The sequence below is a fragment of the Hyla sarda genome, chromosome 3 (genome assembly GCF_029499605.1).
Source record: "Hyla sarda isolate aHylSar1 chromosome 3, aHylSar1.hap1, whole genome shotgun sequence".
Taxonomy (NCBI): Eukaryota; Metazoa; Chordata; class Amphibia; order Anura; family Hylidae; genus Hyla; species Hyla sarda.
The window spans coordinates 77748682-77771278 of NC_079191.1; the positions used below are offsets into that span (position 1 = coordinate 77748682).

General features: G+C 43.3%; 1 long non-coding RNA gene across 2 annotated transcripts in view; it reads left to right on the top strand.

Moving 5' to 3' along the window:
- Window positions 1-947: 947 nt before the first annotated feature.
- The window catches only part of LOC130360576 (uncharacterized), a 59642-nt gene continuing 37992 nt past the window's right edge, over window positions 948-22597 (top strand). For both annotated transcript variants that reach the window (XR_008890717.1, XR_008890716.1), the window contains exons 1-2: window positions 948-1093; window positions 5844-5953. This is a non-coding gene — a long non-coding RNA (uncharacterized LOC130360576). The remainder of the gene's footprint in view (window positions 1094-5843; window positions 5954-22597) is intronic.

A 22597-nucleotide genomic window follows, 5' to 3' on the forward strand; every position in this document is an offset into this window, starting at 1 on the left:
ATTTGTGGAGACTATTGTGGTACCTACAAGGATAATAGGTGTTGTAATGCAGGCTAACTAAAAGTAGTTGCAAAGTTACATCTTTTAAACATATGAGTAAATAGTTGGTTACTGTTCCCATCAAGAATGTTTTAATAACAGATATATTGACTTACAGTCTCTAATGGGCTTCTCGCATGTTTAAGTTGCAAGTGACTTGGTTTTGTGGCGCAATAATTGTCAGACCATGCTGAAGAAACTTTTTGTGACCTTCTAACCACAGAGCACCAACTCGAAGGGAAATTTAAAAAATGCTGTTATTGTTCTTATTGCAAATTTAATGCAACGTCTGATGTTTGTAAATTGGGAGGCTACAAACATGAAATACGTGAACTTACCTGTAGTAGTGTACTTTATTGAATGTAGTTGCAGTAGATTCTATGTGGGAAAGACTAAATGTCACTCATCTTCACTCAATTAAAACTGATGCCGGCTCCCCAAGATTTATAACGCATATGTGTGAACAGGGCTCAAGTCCTGCAGGAATGTGTGGGAACTGAGTTCCTGCACTTTTTCCAGAGCAGGAACATCATTCCCATAAGCAGGAGCAGCCCATGACTGGAAATCTTGGGTGAGTACCCACACTTTTTTTTCCCAGGACATGATCCCCTGTGCGTGAACATCATAAAGGGAATATCGTCAGCCTGAAATTTGGCAGCCTCGAGAGAGTTAATATGCCCAGAGGAGGCAGGGATCGAGACCGCATACTACTGCGCACTGAAGCTATGTGGATACTCCAATTAAAAGCACAAGGTCCAATAGGGCTTAATGACAGGGTTGACCTATCTCCTTTTTTATAATTCTTTTTACCTGTGATGTATTTTAAATAATATTTGGGATTATAGGTATTGATTTTTTATTTTTTCCCTTTTTTGTATATATAACCTTATCATGTGGATGCAGCAGAAGTCCCATAAATACACGGGTTGCCGTGACGTAAGTGGAGGCTGGAAGAAGTGCGCCTGTTGAACAAAACTAGCGGTTATAGCCTCTGAGCCCCCGTGCAAGTCCCATACCTCCATGACAGCTTCTTCATAGCAATTGGCAGATTGCGGTGAGTGCAGGAACATCTTTTTTACACTTGTTATTTATTTATCTATACCTGCTCATTTCCTAGCACCACCGTGCCACCCCATAGATTGTATGTGAATTTGATTTCTACAGGACTAATATCCCACATGGTAGCTATCATAGCTAGGCATTTCTTCCTGAATGTTGCATCCATAAACTTTTCTTTTGTCAAATTTACTGCAGATTTGTAAATGACTTTTATTTAAAAATCTTAAACCTTCCAGTACTTATCAGCTGATGAGGAAGTTCTTTTCTTTTTGACTTTCTTTTCAGTCTGACCACAGTGCTCTCTGCTGGCACCTCTGACCTTGTCAGGAACTGTCCAGAGCAGGAGAGGTTTGCTGTGGGGATTTGCTCCTGCTCTGGACAGTTCTGGACATGGACAGCGGTGTCTGCAGAGAGCACTGTTGTCAGACAGAAAATTAATTAAAAAAGAAAAGAACTTCCTCTGGAGCATACAGCAGCTGATAAGTACTGGAAGGATTAAGGTTTTTAAAAAGAAGTAATTTACAAATCTGTCTAACTTTCTGGCACCAGTTCATTTACAAAAAATTATTTTCCACCAGAGTACCCCTTTAATTCCCTATGCTATGAAGCCTCACTAGATTTAAGAATTCTGTAGTTTATAGGTTAAGTATACATCCCTTTTGGTCAACCTTACTGGATACTCAGGATTACCTTAAAAGGTATATATTTTTACAGGCTCAGGATGGATTTTATAAACCTCAAATTTTGTGGGACACACTGAAGGACTATTTGTGTGGTTGCTTGCAGGCGGCCATCTAGAACTTAAAAAGTCTTTTGCTCAGAGATTGATAGAATTAGCTGCCCTATGTGAAACACTCAAACATCACTACAGTGTAGACCTATAACAGGAGATGGACTCCATAGGCTTTTAATGGAGCCCATCTTCTTTAATGAGATCAACTGAGCGTCAAGTCAGGGAGTGAATTATGCTGCTGCACGCTTCTTCCAACTACTGTATATGCAGAGAATGGTGGGGGTCTGAAATTACAGTAATGCTTCAAGCTTGACTTCGCCATCCCCAACAACCTACTAATTACAGTATATTTGTCAACTAGACCATTCCATAGCTATCATTAGATATCAAAGAAGGAGGGAGCATCTGTCTGACTGCGTGATTAAGAAATGAGCACTACGGGTAATAAAAGGAAATTGAATCCTGTGTCTAGGAGTAAAATACATTTTCAGTATTTAGCATTGAACTTGAAACATAACTATACAGAAAAAAATCATTACATGCTATAAAATGAGTTATAACCTGATAGGAAGACAATAATTGAGTTCATTACTTTATTTTTTTGGGAGAGATTTATCAAAACTTGTCCAGAGGAAAAGTTGCTGAGTTGCCCATAGCAACCAATCAGATCGCTTCTTTCATTTTTCAGAGGACTTTTTAAAAAAATGAAAGAAGCGATCTGATTGGTTGCTATGGGAAACTCAGCAATTTTTCCTCACAGGTTTTGATAAATCTCCCCCATTATGTATATACAATATGTAAATGTATGTTGTTTTCTATGAAGTTGTAGTTCGATTTATTTCTTATTTTATTACAGCATAGGCAGGGAACTTCAGAATAATAAATCCTCGTGTTTGCCATGCCCTTACAGCACAATAAGCCACATGAAAACACCATTAGGACCAGTTATAACAACCACTCAGCTTTCCTGCAAAAAAAGAGAAATAAGGAATAATTTTTTTACTCTATTTGACGGAAAAACAATGTATTTTAATCTGTTAAGGACCAAGGGCGTACAGGTATGCCCTGATGTCCTTGTACTTAAGGACCCAGGGCGTACCTGTATGAACGTGGGAATTCTGGTCCCAGTCGCTCGCCGGGTGGGGACCGGACCGGGATGCCTGCTGAAATCATTCAGCAGGCACCCCCTGCAAACCCCTATAAATAAAAATTTTAATTTTCATGGACAACTATTCAAAAAATCTCAGACACCAGTGGGGAGCTGAGTACTTAAGGACCCAGGGCATACCTGTATCATTCAGCAAGCACCCCGTGAAAACTCCTGGGGATTTGCGGCGATTCCAGGTCAGTGACCCGGTGACCGGGAAAAGAAGGGTGATTGGTGCAGTCCGAGTCAGCACCAATCACCCTTGCCCAACAGGAGTGAGGTGGCACCAGTGCCACCTCACGATCGGCCTGATTACTCGACAGCACCGGCTGACGAATCACACATCCTGCTGGGCGGCATCAGTGGGTGATCGGCAGTGGAGGGAGGGGGTGATCGGCGGGTGGGGGAGGTTCACCCAGTCTCCGGTGTGGAGGCGGTCCCAATCGGCGGTGGTGGTCTCTGGAGGCGGCTGTCCCGGCGGTCTGTGGCGGAGGGATCCAAAATAGAAACAAAGAAACATAGAATCTGAATCCTATCAATAGTCCTTGGCCCTATCTTATATGAAGGATAGCGTTATGCCTATCCCTATCCAACAGCAGGAGGTCAGCTGTTTGCCTCCTGCTGTTGCTTAGCAACAACTCCCAGCATGCACAGCCAAAGGGCATGTTGGGAGTTGTAGTTTTGCAACAGCTGGAGGCACAGCTGCAACTCCCAGCATGCCCTTTGGCTGTCTGGGCATGCCGGGAGTTGTAGTTATGAAAAAGTGTGCCTCCAGTTGTTGCCCAACTACAACTCCCACCATGCATGGACAGCCAAAGGGAATGCTGGAAGTTGTAGTAGTATGTCTCGAGCTGTTGCAAAACTACAAGTTCCAGCATGTCCTTCGGCTGTCACTGCATGCTGAGAGTTGTAGTTTTTGCAACAGCTGAAGGCACACTGGTTGCGAAACACTGAGTGAAGTACCAAACTCTAAGTGTTTTGCAAACAGTGTGCCTCCAGCCGTTGCATAACTACAACCCCCAGCATGCACAGACAGTTAAAGGACATGCTGGGAGTTGTAGTTTTGCAACAGCTGGAGGTTTTACAGGGTACATTCACACAGGCGGCGGTTTACAGCAAGTTTCTCGCTGCAAGTTTGAGATGCAGCTAATTTTTCGCTGCAGCTCAAACTCCCAGTGGAAAACTCGCTGTGAACCCCCACCTGTGTGAATGTTTCCTAAAAACACTACACTACACGACACCTACACAAAATAAAAAGTAAAACACTACATTAAATGAAAAACGTCTGGTACGGCACTGTTTCCAAAACGGAGCCTCTAGCTGTTGCAAAACAACTCCCAGTATTGCCAGACAGTCATTGACTGTCCAGGCATGTTGGGAGTTTTGCAACAACTGGAGACACCCTGCTTGGGAAACACTGCCATAGGGTAATTTTGGTATCGGAGGCAAGTCTAATTCTTGCATCCCGGTCCGTCCCTATGCAAATCCCTAACTTAGGCCTAACATGCGCATGACGCTCTCTCACTCCGGAGCCCTGTCATATTTCAAGGCAACAGTTTAGGGCCACATATGAGGTATTTCCGTACTCGGGAGAAATTGCCTAATATATTTTGGGGTGCTTTTTCTCTTTTTACCCCTGATGAAAAGGTAAAGTTGGGGTCTACTCCAGCATGTTCTTGTAAAAAAAAATATTTTTTACACTAACATGCTGGTGTTGCCCCATACTTTTCATTTTCAAAAGAGGTAAAAGGAAAAAAAGACCCCCAAAATGTGTAAAACATTTTCTCCTGAGTACGGAAATACCCCATATGTAGACGTAAAATGCTCTGTGGGTGCACAACAAGGCTCAGGAATGAGAGCACACTATGTACATTTGAGGTGATTTTCACAGGGGTGGTTCTGACATAAACGTAAAAAAAAAAAAATGAAACCCCATTTTTGAAATTACACCCCTCACGGAACATAACAAGGGGTATAGTGAGCCTTAACACCCCACAGGTGTTTCAAGATTTTTTGCTAAAATTGGACGTGGAAATTTTTTTTTTTTTTTCACTAAAATGCTGGTGTTATCCCACATTTTTTTTATTTTCACTAGGGGTAATAGGAAAGAAGCCCCCCATAATTTCTAACACCATTTCTTCTGAGTATGGAAATACCCCATGTGTGGACTTAAAGTGCTCTGCAGACGCACTACAGGGCTTAGAGGAGAATGAGCGCCATTGGGCTTTTGGAGAGATAATTTTGCTGGAATTGAAGGTCATGTGCGTTTACAAAGCCCCCAGGGTGCCAGAACAGTGGGACTTCCCCCCACCAGATGTGACCCCATTTGGAAACAACACCCCTCACAGAATGTAATAAGGGGTGCAGTGAGCATTTACACCCCACAGGTGTCTGACATATTTTTTGAACAGTGGTCTATGAAGATGAAAAATTTAATTTTTCATTTGCACAGCCCACTGTTCCAAAACTAGAGCTTGAGAGTTAGAAAAATGCTAAATTTTAAAATGTTACATGAAATTGTGGAATTTTTCAACAAGAAATTATGCAAGTATTGATGAAAATGTACCACTATGTTAAAGTAGAATGTGCCACGAAAAAACATCCTCTGAATCAAATTCATAAGTAAAAGCATCCCAGAGTTATTAATGCGTACAGTGACAGTGGTCAGATGTGCAAAAAAAAGCTCTGGTCCTTACGGTGAAAATGGACTTGGTCTTTAAGGGGTTAAGGTGGAATGTTCTTTAGTCTAAAAAAATCAGCTTTTCTAAAGTATGGCTACAATGTATCAACTATTATTTGGCAGTAGATGGCAGTAGACACTAATTATTTTTCCTCTTTCTCCTCCATCACTTTTCTATCATCTAGCCTTTACACTTGGGATGAACAAATTTTCTAGTAAACTAGAAAAAAAAAAGTGACAAACACCATGATGAAATTTGCACCTGCAAAAATCCTGGGGGGTTAAAGCAATGAAGGTAACTGCTCATACTATTTATGTTCATAGACTGGTGTAACATAAAATGTGAAGTCTTGTGTGAAGCATTGAGCACCTGTGAAAAGAGGTATGCAGGTGCAGCATGGAATCCTCAAAGGCAAGTGTGTATGGAGGAGCTAAACTTTATAGTTACTGTATTGGAGGTGTTCTGCACTGTAGCTGCCAGGGTAATATTAGGCAGGGAAGTGTGGTGTCCCGGTACCATATTGTATACGTTACCTTTATAGAGGTCCCTAGGATGTCGGGGTCCCTCTTCTGTAGTTATCCCTTTTTCACCCCTCAGTTAGTCAATGACTGTATGGAAGTTCTTATCAATATGAATATAAATATAAGTATAGATATATGTATATATGTAAATTGCCTACCTATTCAAGCGTGGCAGGACCTGCGGGTCACGTGATTAGGTTAGAACTCTATGGTTTTGCTACAGGACCTTTGGAGGTTCCCGTGTCGTGTTCACGCACAATGCACTGTAACGGTGAGTGACAGTTGTTATGGACCAATCCAAAACGGCCCTGCCCATATAAGGGACCTGCGCCATCTTGATCTCTCTCTTGGGTTGCTGACTCTGGAAGAGGTAGGACCTTCGCAGCTTACAAGACGATTTATTAGGCCAAAGCCTTGGGGCCTCGGCCTCTAATATAGCGGGTAGACTAAACAATTCCCCACTACTCACCGCAAGATCACTGGACCTAAACGCACCCCTAAATCCAGTGGATCTCTACTATACAATCCCTAAGAAGCTAAATTGAGCTTATCTGATCCCAACCAACTGTCAATCGCTGCTCAAGCTATATCTATAGAGACTCTGTTATCTGGACTGTTACTATATTAACAGCGGTTGTGGACAATCCTTTATTTCTGCATCACCTATTGCTCTTGGGAAGGGTGGCAATAGGCCTACCAAGAAAACAGCATTTAACCCTCACCCTGGCATCACGAGTGACAAGGGTTAACAGCACCCTTAACTATCCCGAACAGCAACACCCTAACTACCCTACACCCCCACAAGGCTTGATCCCAAATCCGTCACCACAGAAGTATGACTGTAAGTTTCCTTTTAGGCAATTCAAAATACCTATTAGCATTGGAAAGTCTAGAATTCCCACCTTCAGTACTTTCAATTTAAACTAATTGAATTAAAATTATGCTTAAAGTGATAGTCCCATAACAAAAACATAGGTCTAAACTGATGATCTGTGTGCTCTGTTGCATGCCAACAGCAGGATCACGGGTCAGAGAGGAAACCAGGAAGTGAGCATATTCATGGGGGCGAAGAACTGTACAGGGATGTAAGCTACTTAAAAAGAGCACATTTCTACTCTGTTACATAAATAGGTAATGCACATCTGATTTTACCAACTAAGCTTCTTGGGACAACCCATTTAATGTTTATGACATCAATATAATTACAGAACTAACCTCAGTAGTAAATACAGCACCCAAACAAAGTACATAACATGAATACAGTAGCAGAAGTTCAGTATAGAGATAGAAACATAGAACATTTTGGGTCCATATAATCTGCTCTTATATTATTTCCTCTTTATTTGTACCTTAATATAGATGTACAATTTGCAGTTTGCATTTAATACTCTTAAGTAAAATAATATATTCTGACATTGGATAGGGGATAAGATGTCTATGGGAGGAGTAACCCTTTAAGGGATCGTCCCACTTGCAGCTGAATTCAGCTTGAAGCAGAATCCCATTATACCATTGGTATTGCCACAGTGAAATTCTGCCAGGGCAATAGACATCCACGCAAAGAATGAACATGTTCATTCTTTGGGCAAAATTCCACCGAACTGCCTACCTTCGGCAATTTCGGCAGAACCTGCTGCAAATGGACGTCCGCTGGCTGAATGTCCTCAGTATGAACACAACTTTAGAGTACATTCACACACACAGCAAGTCCTCTTGCAGATTTTATGCAGCACACTTCTGCTGTGAAAAATCAGCTTGTGGAATTCTGCGACAGAAAACCCACAGCAGATTACATACCCGTGAATGTACCCTAAGGCTAAGTTTCCACTTGTTTTTTTTTCTGGCAGTTTTTGGAAAACTGTCACTGCAGTTTTTGAGCCAAAGTCAGAAGTGGATCCATAAGGGAGGAGAAGTATAAGTCCTTCCTTTATATGTCCTATTCCTTTTGAATAAACTTCTGGCTTTGGCTCAAAAACTGCAGAGGCAGTTTTCCAAAAACTGCCAGAAAAAAAAACATGTGGAAACTTAGCCTTAGGGCACGTTCACACGAGCGGATCACCAGAGCGTATTACGATGCGGATCCACCGCTGAAGGACCGCTGTATGCTGCCTTTACAGGTGCCTGCTCGGAGCGGCAATATACCACTATGCGCAGACACACTGTGATGTGAGAGTTGCCGTGCGCATGCTTGTAGCGGCATATTGCTGCTCCGAGCAGGCACCTGTAAAGACAGCATACAGCGGTCCTTCAGCGGCGGATCCGCATCGTAATACACTCTGGGGATCCGCTCGTGTGAATGTACCCTTGAAGAAGCTTTCTTCCTGAAGCTTATTTAACCCCTTAAGGACCAGGCCATTTTTCATTTTTGCCCTTTTTTCCTCCTCCCCTTCTAAAAATCATAACACTTTCGATTCTACAGACCCATATAAGGGCTTGTTTTTTGTGCCACAAATTGTACTTTGTAATGACATCAATCATTTTATAATCCATGGCAAAACTCCCCAAAAAATTATTTGTGGGGTGGAATAAAAAAAAAACATTTTGTAACTTTTGGGGGCTTCCGTTTCTACACAGTACACTTTCCTGTTCAGTAAAAATTACACCTTATCTTTATTATGTAGGTTTTATTTTATTTTACTAAAAAATTATAACTACATACACCAAAATTAGTATGCCTAAAATTGTCCTGTTCTGACTCCTATAACTGTTATATTTTTCTGCATAGGGTTCTATATGAGTGCTTATTTTTTTCACCGTGATCTTTAGTTTTTATTGATGCCATTTTGGTTTTGATAGGACTTTTTGTTCACGTTATATACATTTTTTATGATATATGAAGTGACCAAAAATGCACAATTGTGGACTTTGGTATTTTTTTACGTGCACGCCATCAAGCATGCAATTTAATTAACATTTATGCACGCAGCTGTACCACAGATGTTTATTTTTGTTTACATTATTTTATTTACAAACTGGGAAAATCGGGTGATTCAAACCATTGTTAGGGAAGAGGTTAATTCACTTGTATAAACTGTTCTTTTTTTACACTTTTTTTTTAGTCCCCAAAGGGGGCTATACCATGAAAACTTGCAATTGCATACATTGTTTAAAGGGGTATTCTGGGCAAAAACATCTTATTCCCTATCGAAAGGATAGGGGATAAGATGTCTGATCGCAGGGGGCCCGCCGCTGGGACCCCCCCGCGATCTCCCTGCAGTAGCCCGCATGTTTTGGAAACCTCCGGGCTTCCGAGACGGCGACGTGACATCAAGTCACGCCCCCTCCATTCATTTCTATGGGAGGGGGCGTAACGGCCGCAATGCCCCCTGCCATACACATGAATGGAGGGGGCGTGGCGTCACATCACGTCCCCGTCTCGGAAACCCGGAGGTTTCCGAAACTTCAGACAGAGCTACGCATAGAATGCGGGCTGCTGCAGAGAGATCGCGGGGGGCCCGCCACTGGGACCCCCGCGATCTCCCTGCAGCAGCCCGCATTCTATGATCGGACATCTTATCCCCAATCCTTTCGATAGGGGATAAGATGTTTTTGCCTGGAATACCCCTTTAATGCTGAGCTTTGGTTCAGCATTGATCAGTGTTATCAGCGCTCTGCTGCTCTAGCCTGTAGAGGATACTGGAGCATCAGAGGATCGATCAGGTGGCAAGAAGGCAGGTAAGGGCCCTCCCATTGTCCACTGGGTTGATCGGGACACCGCAATGTTGCCGTGGATGTCCCCATCAGCTCCCTGAGTTAACTGGCAATGTTAAATCCCACATTTAGATGGCACAATCAACTTTAATTGTGGCATCTAAAGGGTTAATGCTGGGCTTCCGCCCGAACAGCGATATCCGGCATTAACCACGGAACTTGGCTGCTGACTGATACCCACCGAATATGAAGCATGCTCAGCTCGAGAGCACGCTTAAAACTGCAGGACCAGGGCATACAGCTAGGCCCTTGGGCCTTAAGAGGTTAACTATTTAAAAGATAAAATTGTTCTCCCCCTCTCCCTGCTTTCCTCTAGTCTACAGTTAATTTGTTCTCATCTAATCCAGACCTTTATGATAACTTCTCACTATGACTCATCTCTACATAGTTTGCTGCCGAGAATTCTTTGGCTCCTTGCTGGGAGGCACAAACAATAATGAGGTCAAAAACCAACCATGGTCAGTAAATGTGCCACAAAGCCGTCAATATTAGGTACAAGGGGTTGCCAACTAAGTCAATTGGCCATAGTCAGTCAGTATTAGCTGGGCACACAGTGCTGGATAAAACTATTTGAAACAAGTACAATTTAGAGGCAGTTTTAAAACGAGCAATCTTTTTTCCCAATTGACTTGTCTGTGGTATATAGTGCACATGTGTCACCTGGCATCCTTACAGACACACCATAAAGAGCTAATTGGTTGTCACTGGAGCTAAGTGCATTATAGTAGGGCAGAGCATGTAAATACATTAGAACTTAAGATTGGCTAAATGTTTACAACGGTTTCATTTCTAAGCATTGGCATTGCTAGGGTGGGGTAGGGGGCTAATGGTCTATAGCCCCGGTTGTGACGCCAATTGGCCCAGGTCTCAGGCCGCCATTGAAAAAATGAATGCTATCGCTGCTTTAAGTAAGTGCTGGCTTCTGTGAGAAGCCGTGCCGTGAGTTGGCATGCCAGAAAACACCTGCCCACCCCCATTGATGCCTGGATCTGTTTGGACACAACTAATTACCTAACCCCAAGGCCGTAGCCTGGGGTGCAAAACACCTCTAAATAGTACCCCCTAAAACATAACTTTTATTATATATCCAATTAAAATAAAATTAATGTAAACCCAGTGAGATAAATATCAAAAATGGGATGTCAGGTAGGTTAGTGCTTGTGAGATCTGAGCATCATTGCTCCACTGTCAAGGGTTCTGCAGTAGCCCTGTACGCCTACTCTGACACCAATAAAAAACACTAGATTGCCGCCTCTATATGTTTCGCCGTCTCCACGGCGTTTTCAAGAGGCAAACTGTGGCAACAAGGTTGTTGCCACAGTTTGCCTCTTGAAAACGCCGTGGAGACGGCGAAACATGTAGAGGCGGCAATCTAGTGTTTTTAGTTGGTGTCAGAGTAGGCGTACAGGGCTACTGCAGAACCCTTGACAGTGGAGCAAAGATGCTCAGATCTCACAAGCACTAACCTACCTGACATCCCATTTTTAATATTTATCTCACTGGGTTTACATTTATTTTATTTTAATTGGATATATAATAAAAGTTATGTTTTAGGGGGTACTATTTAGAGGTGTTTTGCACCCCAGGCTACAGCCTTGGGGTTAGGTAATTAGTTGTGTTCCTTGGCTTCTATAGTCCCCTTTTGGTCTAATTTATTTTTTTTTTGGATCTGTTTGGCACCCGTCGAGGAAGAGTGGAGCACCATGCCACAATCTACCTTGTGGGCCCATCTGCCACGGCATTCAGGACACCCGTTGGCATCACACAGGTACATGACTGCAACAGCTGGTGTATTGTTGCAGTGCACCAAGACCCCCACACCATATGCTACTCACCTCCATCTTTTCTTTTTCTGTAGCTTCTAAGGCAGTGTTCCCAAACCAGGGTGCCTCCAAATATTGCAAAACTACAATTCCCAGTATGCTCATACAACCAAAGGCTCAGTTTTGGTCAAATTTGGACAGTGATATTTATGGTGATGATATTCCTCCTTTCCTACTGGTAATATTGGTCTCAGTATAAAGGATTTGGTCAGTAGCAGTATGATGGTAATATATATGATAATAACATTCTTCTTTATATACTGGTATCATTGGTGATATTGGTCTCAGTACAGGATACATGATTTGGTAAGTAACATTATAAGGGTGATAGGAGTGTGATTATTGAAACCACGCTGTACGATTGCCTGCTGGTAGTAGTAGTGAGTATTAGTGATGAGCGGCAAGGGCCATATTCTAATTCGCGAGATTCTGAGAATATATGCTTAAATGATTTTTATTGAATTTTTGGAGAAATTTACAACAAAAGGAAAGATTGGCCAAATAATTCTGTGAATATATCGACGAATAATCGTCCTATGTTTGCAAAATTTGCATATTCTCTATGTTCATTCTCTTTTTTTTTCATGTGAAAATTCGCAATGAAATTTGCATAGTGCGCATGCGCCATTATATCTTTCACCTAAAAGAAGGGGGGAATCAGTGTCCTCTGACTGGAAGTGCCGAGAATCACAAATATTTGCATATTTGCATATAATCGCATGTATTCGCATAGTCGCAAAAATAAAGCACAAAGTGCTGATATTCGTAGTAAAAATTCTAATTTCCCCTCAACACTAGTGACAATACTGAAGGAGCAGGCTGTGTGTGATTGGGTGTGGATGAGTGCATGGTTAGAGGTATGTCTTGGGTGTGGTTAGGGGCATGGCTTGGGCTCTAGCCCTGGTGTTTTGGAGACCTAGCAACATCCCTGTGTCCAGGTAAGGTAACCTATTGATTACAAGTGTATCAATTTAACATTCCTAAGATTTTCTTGTGATACACATTTATGATGCAGCCATTTTAAGATATTGAATTTACATTTTTTCTTTCTCACTTTTTATAGCCATAACTATTTTTACATCTATAGACCCATATGAGAACTTGTGTTTTTTGGGATCAATTGTACTAAGCAATTACATAATTCCTATTTTGTCATAAAATATGCTGGAAAACTTCTTTCATCACTGTTCACTGTGTGGTCAAACTGACACGTTATCTTAATTACTTGATTTTTCAGGTTTGTACGATTGCAGCAATGCCCAATGTTTAAAGGGGTACTCTTTTCTTAGACATCTTATCCCCTATCCAAAGGTCCCCCCTGCAGCAGCCCGGTACCTCAGCAGCCAGGAGCTAAGTTTTCTCCAAGGCTGATGACGGGTGGAACAGGGGACAGGGCATTGTGATGTCATAGTCCGCCCCCATCATGACATCATGCCCCGCCCCCACAATACAAGTCTATAGAAAGGGGCAAGACGCCCCTTCATAGACTTGCTTTGAGGGGGCAGACATGATGTCATGAGGGGGCAGGGCCGTGATGTCACGATGCCCCGTCCCCTGCACCGCCCGTCATCAGCCCCGGAGAAAACTTAGCTCTAGGCTGCTGAGGAACCGGGCTGCTGCAGGGGGGACCTTTGGATAGGGGATAATATGTCTAACAGCGGAGTAACCCTTTAATTTCTTTCCAAATGTCCTTTTTTTTTTTTTTTTTTTTTTTTTAGATAACATTTTTGAAGCTGATTTATGGAGCTATTTTGTTGCACATTTTTCTGATCTGTTGTTTTTATCCGTACCAATTTAGCACAGACCTTTTGATCACTTTTTATTAGATTTTTGGGGATTTGATGTGTCTAAAAAAAAAATGCACTTTTGTCAGGAAAAATAGTACATAAGGGGTTGATGTTAACTTTTTATTATTGAAAAGTTTTATTGACTTTACAAACATATCAAACAAAGAAGCCCAACACAAGGGGAGATAAAGTGAGGTCATCATTTACATTTTGCAATAACAAAAAATGAAATAGTGATTTAAAATTTTAGTATTGAAAGTATTGAAATTTGATTATTTTACACATCATTAGTCCCCCTCAGCAATCATTTGATTGCTCATACAGATCAATGCAGAGCTAGGAAATCTCTGCTCTATTTTGTAAAAGCCTGTCGTAGGCAGGCTTTATCAATAGAAGATCCCCGGCAGAGACAGAAGGCTAAGTAAGGCCTCCGGCTGCTGTGGCACGGGAAGGGGTCAATTTGAACCACTGACCCCAACAACTTCATGCACAACTTAGATTACAATGTGCATTTAGATGCCGCTGTCAACTTTGACAGCAGGTAACCAAAGGGTTAATACCCGAAAACTATTACAGAAATAAGCCAGGGGGAGAAAGGAGCCCACTCCATACGCTCATAATGACCTTATATATATGTCATGGGGTGTTAAGGGGTAGTTCACAATATAGTGTGATGGTTTTCTCGAAATTCTTATGCGATTTTCACCCCAATATTTCTTTTTAACAGCATACAAAATGACTGTTGTCTCAGACTTTTCCCAGGTTGCAATATGGCCGAGACCTGACACCACTAGTCAGCTGATGACAGGGAAGCTTTCTGCTTCAATGGGCTGAGCGATCGCTTGGTGGGAGAGAGATCAATCTGCAACTAATGCAACAGCTGTAGGCCCCCAGATTGAAAACCACAGGTCTTTTGAATGGATGCAGCTCATTTATGTTTCAATGGGTGGGGTGGCTGATGTGTGGGAAGGAGGAAAATTGAATTATGGGATTTGTAGGCAAAGAAGAAAACTCAAAAAGGAAATACAAGTTCACAAAAAGCTAGCTACAGTGTTATGGTAATCTCACAACATAACCATTAAGCCCCAAGACAAACGCAGATCCTTCCTAAGCATGTCCATTACTGTCTGCCAGGTACGCAATAAAATCCCCTTAAGGGGGATAACCCTTAATACTTTAATCCCTGTCCACCCGGGAATCGATCGAGACATGTATTATCGAGTACTTTGGTCTCAACCAAGGTTCGGTCTCCTCTCAGGTAGTTCTTTGGGAAGCCCATAAATCGGTGACCAGGGGGCATTGTATTGCTCTTGGTTCCCGATTGAAACTTGATACTGTTACGCGAGCGCTCCGGGTCCCTGCTCCTCCCCGGAGGGCTTGCGGCGTTCTCCTCTCTGCAGCGCCCCGGTCAGACCCACTGACCGGGAGCGCTGCACTGACACTGCCGACGGGGATGCGATTTGCATAGCGGGATGCGCCCGCTCGCGGATCGCATCCCAATCCACTTACCTGTCCCGGTCCCCGGCTGTCACATCCTGGCGCGCGCGGCTCCGCTCCCTAGGGCGCACGCGCACCAGCTCTCTAAGATTTAAAGGGCCAGTGCACCACTAATATGTGCCTGGCCCAATCAGTATAATTAGCTCCCACCTGCTCCACGCCTTTATAACCTCACTTCCCCTTCCCAGTATGGCCGGATCTTGTTGCCCTTGTGCCTAGTGAAAGCGTTTCCTGTGATTGCCATACCAGTGTTTCCAGACCTTCTGCCGTTACCATTGACTACGAACCTTGCCGCCTGCCCTGACCTTCTGCTACGTCTGACCTCGCCTCTGTCTAGTCCTTCTGTCCCACGCCTTCTCAGCAGTCAGCGAGGTTGAGCCGTTACCGGTGGATACGACCTGGTTGCTACCGCCGCAGCAAGACCATCCCACTTTGCGGCAGGCTCTGGTGAATACCAGTAGCAGCTTAGAACCGGTCCACCGGTACGGTCCACGCCAATCCCTCGCTGACACAGAGGATCCACATCCAGCCTGCCGAATCCTAATAGATGCCTTGGCTCGTTCTCAGGAGTTGCGTGCACAAATCTCTAGGCTCGAAACTACTTTGCTTTTTGCTCATTCCCTGTCGGTGCTGAGGCTTCTGGTTGCACCACGGGCTCAGTTGGGCGAGCTTGCACTCCATAAAGTGGAGCGTCAGCTTCTTTATGCTAAGCAGAGATTTTATGAGGACAATAAGGCCCACTCCATGTTGGCTAGACACCTGTGTGATCGTACTGCGGCTTAGACGCCTTCGGCTCTGAAGGATTCTTTTGGCACTCTCTCGTCTCTTTCGGGACTACTACTCCAAGCTCTACTCCCTTCCCTCCCAACTCCCTTTTGACCCAGGGGAACATGATGTGCTGTTGGACTCTTTTCTTTCGCAGTGCCACTTACCGACTCTCTCAGTGTTTTACGTTAAATTCTTCGGTCAAACAGGAATAGCTGACTGAGGTCCTTAAGTCCTTACCTGCAGGGGATTCCCCTGGCCCGGTTTGCTTCCCCTATCTGTATTATAAGACTTACTCTGCTATTCTTCTCCCTACACTTGTTCCTCTCTTTAACCTTTTAACGACAATGGACGTAAATGTACGTCATGGTGTGGTGGTACTTAATGCACCATGACGTACATTTACAGACCAATGCTCGCATTATGCACGGCAGGTCCCGGCTGCTGTCAGCAGCCAGGGACCCATTGGTAATGGCAAATATCAGCAATTGCACCGATGTCCACAATTAACCCCTCAGATGCTGTGATCAATACAGATCACGACATCTGCCACAGTGCGACACTTAAAATGGATAAACGTGGGGATCCGATAATGGTGGAGGTCCCCTCACCTGCCTCTGTCCGTCTCCAGAGGTCTTCAGCTCTGATCTGATATTGAGCAAACCAGAGCAGAAGATCGCCGATATCACTGATCGGTGCTATGCCCTATGCATAGCACTGTTCAGTATCTGCAATCAAATGATTGCAATAAATGTCCCCTACAGGGACATAAAAAGTGTGGAAAAAAAAACAGTAAAAAAAAATGAAAAATCCCCTCCCCCAATAAAAATGTAAAACATCCCTTTTTCTCATTTTACCCACAAAAAGTGTAAACAATTATAATTAAACAAAACATATTTGGTATTGCCACATGCATAAATGTCCAAACTATCAAAATATAATTTAAATGATCCCGTACGCAAATGTGGTATCAATAAAAAGTAAAGATCATGGTGCAAAAAAATGAAAAAATTAGCCCTCATACCACCGCTTATACGGAAAATAAAAAAGTTTTAGGTCATCAAAATAGATGGATTTTAAACGTACTAATTTGGTTAAAAAGTTTGAGATTTTTTTAAAGCGGTACAGTAATATAAAACTATGTAATCATGGGTATCATTTTAATCGTATTGACCCATAGAATATAGAAAACATGTCATTATTCATGTAAATTGTACAGCGTGAAAACGAAACCTTCCAAAATTTGTAAAATTGCAGTTTTCTTTTCAATTTCATCACACAAACAGTATTTTTTACATTTTATGGTAAAATGAGTGATGTCATTACAAAGGACAACTGGTCATGCAAAAAACAAGCCCTCATAATCGTCTGTGGATAAAAATATTAAAGATTTATGAATTTTAGAAGGTGAGGAGGAAAAAACTTAAATTCAAAAATAAAATTGGCCTGGTCTTTAATTCCTTAATGATCCAGGGTTTTTCCATTTTTGCATTTTTGTTTTTTCCTCCTTACCTTTAAAAAATCATAACTCTTTCAATTTTGCATCTAAAAATCCATATGATGGCTTATTTTTTGCGCCACCAATTCTACTTTGTAATGACATCAGTCATTTTACCAAAAAATCTACGGTGAAACGGGAAAAAAATACATTGTGAGACAATATTGAAAAAAAAAAAACCACCATTTTGTAACTTTTGGGAGCTCCCGTTTCTACAAAGTAAATTTTTTTGGTAAACATGACACCTTCTCTTCATTCTGTCGGTCCATACAATAAAAATTATACCCTACTTATGTAGGTTTCATTTTGTCATACTTCTGGAAGAAATCATAACTACCGTATTTTTCGCCATATAAGAAGCACCCAATTTTAAAGGAGGAAAATCTAGAAAAAAAAGATTCTGAACCAAATACTGTAGTAAAATATTTTATATCAGTATAGTTCCCCCACAATAGTTGGCAGTATAGTTCCCCCACAATGGTTGGCAGCTCCTCCCCCCCACAATGGTTGGCAGTATAGTTCCCCCACAATGGTTGGCAGTATAGTTCCCCCACAATAGTTGGCAGTATAGTTCCCCCATAATGGTTGGCAGTATAGTTCCCCCACAATGGTTGGCAGTATAGTTCCCCCACAATGGTAGGCAGCTCCTCCCCCCCACAATGGTTGGCAGTATAGTTCCCCCACAATGGTTGGCAGTATAGTTCCCCCACAATGGTTGGCAGTATAGTTCCCCCACAATGGTTGGCAGTATAGTTTCCCCACAATAGTTGGCAGTATAGTTCCCCCACAATGGTAGGCACTGGCAGCTCCCCCCACAATAGTTGGCAGTATAGTTCCCCCACAATGGTAGGCAGCTCCCCCCCCTCCACAATGGTTGGCAGTATAGTTTCCCCACAATGGTTGTCAGTATAGTTCCCCCACAATGGTTGGCAGTATAGTCCCCCCACAATAGTTGGCAGTATAGTTCCCCCACAATGGTAGGCAGCTCCTCCCCCCCCCACAATGGTTGGCAGTATAGTCCCCCCACAATAGTTGGCAGTATAGTCCCCCCACAATGGTAGGCAGCTCCTCCCCCCCAATAGTTGGCAGTATAGTTCCCCCACAATGGTAGGCAGCCCCCCCCCCCCACAGACATACAGCTTCCAGCCATATACAGTGTACGGCTGGAGGCTGTATGTCTGTGTGCTGCCCCCACAGTGTTCCGGTCACTGCTCCTCTGGCCCGGTGTCACAATCTACTGCTATGGCCTAGGGACCATAGCAGTAGGTGCCGGGACCGGAGGAGCGGTGACCGGAACGCTGAAGATTACACATCGCCAGTCACTCACCAGGCCCCGGTCGGCGCGCATCTTCCTCCGGTCCTCCGGTCCTCCTGCGCCTCTATGGTTGTACGCATGGGACGTCACTGAGGTCCCGTGCGTACAACCATAGAGAGGCGGAGGATCGCAGGAAGACCGCAGGAGGACCGGAGGAGGGCGCGCATCGGCCGGGGAATAGTTAGTGACCCGCGGATATCCTTATGTCCCGAAAAGATTTTTCGGGACATAGGGATGTCCGACCTATGATTTTATCTGCCCGGGCCGGCTCCTGTGTGCAGCTGCAGGCGGGGGCCGGCCAGAGCAGGTAAAAACTAATACTGTACAGTATATTAAAAACCAGGGGGCCTCCAGCTGTTGTGAAACTACAACTACCAGCATGCCCAGACAGCCTTTGCTGGTCCGGGCATGCTGGGAGTTGTAGTTTCAGAACAGCTGGAGGCACCCTGGTTTTTAGTATACAGTTATTAGTAATTCACTTGCCCGGCGCCCGGAACTGTATGTTCCAGGCGTAGGGCAATAAACATAGTCGGTGTGAGGTGAAAAATTCACCAGCGGTCATGAGGCTGCTGCGGGCGGGGAGCGGGTAGTCAGCGCTGTATATTCGCTGTATATTCGGCATATATTCGCCGTATAAGATGCACCAACTTTTCCCCCCACGTTTTGGGGAAGAAAAAGTGCGTCTTATACGGCGAAAAATACGGTACATGCAGGAAAATTTATACGTTTAAAATTGTCATCTTCTGACCCCTATAACTTTTTTCTTTTTCCCGCATATGAGGCAGTATGGGGGCTCATCTTTTGCGTCATGATCTGAAGTTTTTAGCGGTACCATTTTTGCATTGATAGGACTTATTAGGGGAGATTTATCAAAACCTGTCAAGAGGCAAAGTTGTCCAGTTGCCCATAGCAACCAATCAGATCGCTTCTTTCATTTTTAACAAGGCCTCTGTAAAATGAAAGAAGCGTTCTGATTGGTTGCTATTGGCAACTGGACAACTTTTCCTTTGCACAGGCTTTGATAAATCTCCCCCATTGTCTTTTTATTCATTTTTTCATTAAATAAAAAAGTGACCAAAAATGCACTGTTTTGGACTTTGGAATTTTTTTGCGCGTATGCCATTGACCGTGCGGCTTAATTAATGATATATTTTTATATTTCGGACATTTCCGCATGTGGCGCTACCACATATGTTTATTTTAATTTTAATTTACACAGTTTATTTTTTTTTAATGGGAAAAGGCGGGTGATACAAACTTTTATTAAGAAAGGTGTTAAATGATCTTTATTCACTTTTTTTCACTTTTTCTTTGGAGTGTTATAGCTCCCATGGGGGCTATAATACTGCATACACTGATCTTTTACATTGTTCAATGGTTTCTCATAGGAAACCATTGATCAATGATTCTGCCACTTGACTGCTCATGACTGGATCTCAGGCACTGAGCAGTCATTCAGCGATCGGACGGCATGGAGGCAGGTAGGGACCCTCCGGCTGTCCTGTAAGCTGTTCTGGATGCCACACAGCAGCGATCACGAACAGCTCCCTGAGCTAACCGGCATTGTTTTACTTTCACTTTAGACACGGCATTCACCGCGATCAGTGTACTATTAGCCACAGATCCCGGCCGTTGTTAGAGGCCAGGCCCGACCCGCTATTATGCCGTGGCCCAGCGTTATAGAACGGGAGCAGACTCATGATGTACAGGTACGTCATGGGTCCTTAAGGGGTTAATTCTTTTCTGAGGGGTGAGGGGATCCCACAGTCCTTTTTGCTTTCTTTGCTTACCCTTATTCCCAAGCCAGGTAAAGTTCCGCATGATTACTCCAGCTACAGGCCTATAGCCCTGCTCAACACCGATCGGAAATAGTTTTCTAAGGTATTGGCAGCCGTCTCAGTTGTTTCCTCCCTTCCCTTATCCATAAGGACCAGGTGGGCTTTGTACTTGTCGCAAAGGGGGTTACAACACAAGGCGGGTGATTGACCTGATTGACCTGGTTAATCGGCTCTCAGAGCAGGCTGTCGTCCTTAGCTTGGATGCTGAAATGGCCTTTGATAGGCTGGGATGGCCCTTCCTTTTTGCAACACTACCGAAATTTGGGATTATGGGCAACTTTATTACTGCACTGCAGGGTCTCTACTCCTCCCCCCCATGGCCTCTCTCAAGCTTCCTCATGCTGTTTCTATGATTTTTTCTCTGTCCAATGGTACTAGACAGGGATGCCCGTTGTCCCCCCTGATCTTTGCTTTATGTATCTAACCTCTTGCTGTCATGATCCTGGGGGACCCTGAATATCTCTTAGATTGTACTTCATGACAGGGAGTTTAAGATCTGCCTTTTTGCTGATGATGTTCTTCTCACTCTTACGAAACCTTTCATTTCTCTCTCTAACCTCCATAGGGTTCTTCGCTCTTATGTTGACATTTCCAGCTACAAAATCAACCTATAGCCGGCAGGATATTGTCATGTATCAAAAGAGGCATGGACTCAAGGGACAGGGACATAATACTCCCCCTTTATAAAGCATTGGTACGGCCTCACCTGGAATATGCTGTTCAGTTTTGGTCACCTGTCCATAAAAGGGACACTGCGGAGTTGGAAAGGGTGCAGAGACGCGCGACTAAACTAATATGGGGCATGGAACATCTTAGCTATGAGGAGCGATTAAAGGAGTTACAATTGTTTAGTCTTGAGAAGAGACGTTTAAGGGGGGATATGATAAACGTATATAAGTATATTAATGGCCCATACAAAAAATATGGAGAAAAACTGTTCCAGGTTAAACCCCCCCAAAGGACGAGGGGGCACTCCCTCCGTCTGGAGAAAAAAAAGTTTAGTCTCAAGGGGCGACACGCCTTCTTTACCATGAGGACTGTGAATTTATGGAACGGTCTACCTCAGGAACTGGTCACAGCAGGAACAATTAACAGCTTTAAAACAGGATTAGATACATTCCTGGAACAAAATAAGATTAATGCTTATGAAGAAATATAAAATCTCATCCCTTCCCCAATATCGCGCCACACCCCTACCCTTTAATTCCCTGGTTGGACTTGATGGACATATGTCTTTTTCGACCGTACTAACTATGTAACCTCCCCAAGACTGAGGTCCTACCCTTGAATCTTTCCCTGTCCCTTTCCACTGCGATCTACTTACTCTTTTAGATGTTCCTCATCTGCTATCAGCTATCTTGGTGTACAACTTACTTCCCGTTATTCTTCCCTCTATGCTAATAACTTCCATCCTCTTTTTCAGACTCTTCAGTCCCTTATGGAAACGTGTCAGTCCCAATATATTTCTTTTTTCAGGCGCGGTTAAGCAGCGGTTAAAAAGACGATACTCCCTAAGTAGCTTTATTTTTTTTAAACATTACTCGTCCGAGTACCTTTGTCTGCTCTGTGTGCTTTTCAGTCTGCCATTTATCGGTTCATTTGGGACGGCAAATGGCATAATCTCCCGATGTCGGTCATGATGGCTAGTTGGTCTATGGGGGCCTATCGGTGTCTGACGTGACTGAGTACTACTGGGTTGCCCACCTTCGGCACTTGGCTGCATGGACTTCCTGTCATGCTTATTGTCGCTGGATGGAGCTAGAGTAGTTTTGGTTAGCCCGACCCATCCAAATACCTTCCTGTCTTGAACACCACCATTACACTTCCTCAGTTGAAGATAATTTGGGAATGGGCTTCTAAGGCTAGAATTCCAGAAAAAACGGCAGTGCAATTTTCTGTGTCTGTTTTTTGCAAATGAGTGGAAATTGCATTTTTGGCCCCATTGGCGTTTTTTTCAAAATTTGCTGGGTGCCAAAAGAAAAAAAAAAGGATGCAGTAGGGATGGGGAAACATTTATTTAATGACATTTTAATTATTTATAACAACATTTTTATTAATTTTTAATAAAGTGTGTGTGCTTCACTTTTTTTCTCTCTATTTTTAAAATTTTTAGGTAGTACTACTACTCTAAGCAGGGAACAGACTGTTCCATGATGGGAGTAGTAGTACATGTACTAATAGAC